At 34.9% G+C, this 4,050-nt stretch overlaps 1 non-coding gene across 1 annotated transcript; it reads left to right on the top strand.

Annotated features, from left to right (window-relative positions):
• The first annotated feature begins 2,390 nt into the window (after positions 1-2,390).
• LOC111921185 (small nucleolar RNA R71) lies at positions 2,391-2,497 on the top strand. The gene has a single exon (XR_002860106.1). It is a non-coding gene; the product is annotated as a small nucleolar RNA R71 (small nucleolar RNA).
• The last annotated feature ends 1,553 nt before the right edge of the window (positions 2,498-4,050 follow it).

The following is a 4,050-nucleotide window of genomic DNA, read 5'->3' as shown; positions in this document are numbered from 1 at the left end:
ACGACACGACTATATTTTGTGTCGCGATTATGAACTGTGTATTTTTGTCATGAACTCTTCAATTCCTTATTTTTGTAGGTAAGTGACCAACAAATTTAGATAATACAACACTTATTGGAAGTTGTAGTTATTTCAAAATTGCATTTCGTACTATTAGTTGAATTTACTCTGTACTATAATCTTGAGTTTTTTGTTGTCTTAGACGTAAAAAAAAAAAAATTCTAAAACAAAATGAAAACAACTAAAAGCAAACAAACTAAATAAAATAAAAATAAACTACACTAACTAGCCCTCAATTTCATCGGGTTCTGTGATTGCACTTGATACATACAACAATCCTTTTAAACCCCTAGGCTACCCTAGTGAATGAGTGAAGTCTCGTGCGGTTTTTCATTGAACACACCCACAAAGTTCCAAAATTACGAAGTTTGACGTCCTTCGCGGGACAGATTACCTCGTTACTCAACCAGGCTCTTGTTGTGGTACTTGAATCAGAAACTCTCCTTCAAATAACTTGTATCCACTTTGCATTTTTGAGTCTTGATATATCGATAATTTTGAAACACCAAATATCTTCTTGAAATTTCTCAAATGGTGTAACCAATACTAGAAAACAACCACTCGGCTTCTCTTCAGTCTCATCCGTTTGTGGTGGCTTTTTCTTTCTTTCTAACAAGCTTCTCATTCTTCATTTGAATCTTTGTATGATGTAGCTTGACATACATGTCAACATCAAAGAAATTATAAAAATGATTAGAGTGCTTAATATCTATGGTAGTGGATTATATCTCTTTTGATAGTTTTTATTTGATAACACTCATGATCCAATAATATGTTAGTAGAATTATGGAAAGCATTTAAACTAAATTTCTTATTACCAAAACTTATGTCCATGTCCCCCGTTCGACAATTGATTTGAACATCATGGTTGCTAAGAACGCCCTCCCTAAAATAATGGTCATGTGAGTTTGTTTACATGTGTTCTCAATGTCAAGCACAAGGAGATCAACAAGATAATAGAAATGGTCAACTTTTACTATCACATTGGGTAAAACGCCTCGCAGGAGTTTTGTCGACTTATCAGCAAGTTGTAAAATTACATATGTGTGTTCTAACTTTCCTAGGTCGTATTGATAGTATAAATGTCCTAGGAGAATGTTGACACTTGCTCCAAGATCAAGGGATGCCTTTTTGATGTCAATTTTACCTAAGGTAACAAAAATCAAAGGTGCTCCTGGATCTTTAAGCTTTGGTGGAAGAGAGTTAGAAAAAAATAGAGCTAAGATGTTCAATTATGTTAAGCTTTTAGGGAGACGCGTTTGTAATTTTTGTTTTTGAACGCCAATCGTTTTAAAATTTCAGATACGATGGCACCTCCTTAATCAGTTTAACTAACGAGATATTAATTTTTACTTGGCTAAAAATATCCCACATGTCCTCAAATTTTAGACCACGCTTTCCAAAAGGAAAATGATGTTGGTTTCTCTAAATCTGAGGGGTATGACATAATATTATTCTCTCCATGCCATTCTCCCTGAGTTTAAAATCAGTTTTACCATTTCCTATTTTGATTTATCAGTTTTAAATGTTGTTTCTAATTCCTCTTTTTTCATGGAGAGTTATTCTAATCATATTGACTTGATGTTCTTTTTCCCGGTCTGTGGTTGTGAGTTGGGTTAACTGTTCTATTGCTCAAGAACTTGCCATATCCTCTTTTCCCAAATTGTTCTGCTAGTTGAGCAATTGTTTTCACTATAGTAGATATGGACTTTGAATTAGCAGATCTAAACTCCAAGAGTTTGTCATACTTCTTGTCATTGATTTTCTCTTTCTTTGATGTTCCACATTCTCAATTTAAAGCTGAACTGATGGAACTGTCTCGATTGATTTTGATTTGAAAATTTCATAGACAGTTTCTGTTCAGTTCCCACCTTGATTGTTGTGCCAACTAAATGGACTTTGACTCTTTAGAAATTTACCATAGCCGTTCACTTGATTGATTGTTTCTTGACTTTTTGTGCACTCATCTGTGATATGTCATAAATCTCCATAACTTACATAGATCTTATGTCCCTACATAAGAAAAACACCTTTCTCCACACCTAGGATAGAAAGTAGTAAGTTAATTTTCTTTGTTTAAGGAAGTAATGTCATATTTTGCTTATTTTTTCCAATCTTTATCTAGTCCCACTAAAGCAACAGTTGAAATTGGGGTGTCTTGTTTCTTAGCTGAGTAGTTGGTTTTTGAACAATTACTCAATTTCTCCAAGAATCGCCAAGCTTTGTCACTATCTTGCATCATAATAGTTCCACTGGATGAGGCATTTATCATGGTTTGATTGGTGCTATTGATTCCATCATAAAAGTAACACACAAGTTGCCAACGGGGAAATTCATGATGGGGGCATGAACACAACAATTCCTTGAATCATTGAAATGCATCCTGGAATTCTTCGTTGGTTTTTCTTGCAAAATCTTGTATTTCTTTTCTTATTTTCGTGGTTTTACTCGTGGGGGTAAAACTCTTGCAAAATTTTTGTTTTTAGTTGTTCCCAAGTAGTAATAGTATTGGTAGCATGAACAGTGAACATATACTTAGCCTTTTCTTTTAATGTGAACGAAAATAAGTGAAGTCTATGTGAATCTCTATTGGTTCATCACAGTGTATCCGCGTTAGCAATTGCAAGGAACTCATAGAGCAGATTATACAGATCATCATTTTTATTTCCTCTAAATACTTGTAAGACACTAATGAGTTGTGGTCTTACTTCCACATGGTGCTCATTTCCTTCTAGTCAGAGTATAGGTGACACATCATCACACTCTCCCGGCTGAAAATGAGACACCATAGGTTCACAAATCCATCATTGTAATTGTTATTGCCACCGTTTGGATTCCTTCATTATAGTACCCACCATTTCCATTGTTGAATACAACGCTTGGATTCCTTCACTAGTCATTCCCACCTTGATTCATGAATCCTTCATTGTAATCGTTATTGCCACTATTGTAGCCATGGTTTCCATAATTATTGATGCCTTGGTTGTTCCAGTTGTTTCCATCTTGGTAAATTCCTGATGGATTCCAACCATTGTTTTCGAAGGTATTATTACCTTGATTCTTCATATTTCACCCATTTTGATTCAGTATCAGATCATCATCACTTCCATTATCTCAGTCCTAGGCATCTATATTACCACCATTACCGAATTAAGGGCCGATATTTCTTGAATTATGGTTTTGATTTCCATTATACAACCATTCTTGGAACACCCGTTGTCCATAATGGATCATTTGTTGATATAAGGGAGTCAAAGGCATGTTTTTTTTAGAAAAAACATATGTCACGATTTGATGCAAGGAGTGTCACACTTGTAGTGAAATATAAGCATTTATTTGGCATGCGGAATTAAAAGAACACAAAGAGCATGGTGATTTGGGTGCTAACAGATGTATTCGATCATAGGAATAAGTACAAGAAGGGATCTAGATCTAGCTTTACATAAATATCCTACTCACTAGTCACCATGAACTACATCTGTCAAGCATACTCTATAAGTGGTATGCAACCCACTATATATAGAGGTGCTAACATCTCTCTCTCTCTCTCTCTCTCTCTCTCTATATATATATATATATATATATATATATATATATATATATATATCAAGTGGGTCTTTTCAAGTCAAACCGTTACAAAAGTCACTTCATGAATAACTTTGCACCGCAACAATCTCCCCCTCAAAGTTAGGAATTGATGACCCACTTCAGTCTTTCAAAAATGAGCAACTTCACGAACTAAGCCTCAAGCGTGACAAATGTAGAAATGAACTTCAACTCTCCAGTGACCTTCCAATCCGGGTTCCAGAGTGTGAGACCTTACAAACCGAGCATCAAAAGGTAATTTTGGAGTATCACTTCATAACTTACACAATAGATTACCCGAATTTGAACATAAAAGCACACCCCCAAAAAATTTCATTATGTCCAAACCTATCATGAACCTGGAAAACCCAAATCACTTCAGAATCTCAAATCTAATCACTTCAT

Source organism: Lactuca sativa, chromosome 8, assembly GCF_002870075.4.
Source record: "Lactuca sativa cultivar Salinas chromosome 8, Lsat_Salinas_v11, whole genome shotgun sequence".
Taxonomy (NCBI): domain Eukaryota; kingdom Viridiplantae; phylum Streptophyta; class Magnoliopsida; order Asterales; family Asteraceae; genus Lactuca; species Lactuca sativa.
The sequence above is the reverse complement of the archived record's forward strand: the minus strand, read 5'-3'. Positions and strand labels throughout refer to the sequence as shown.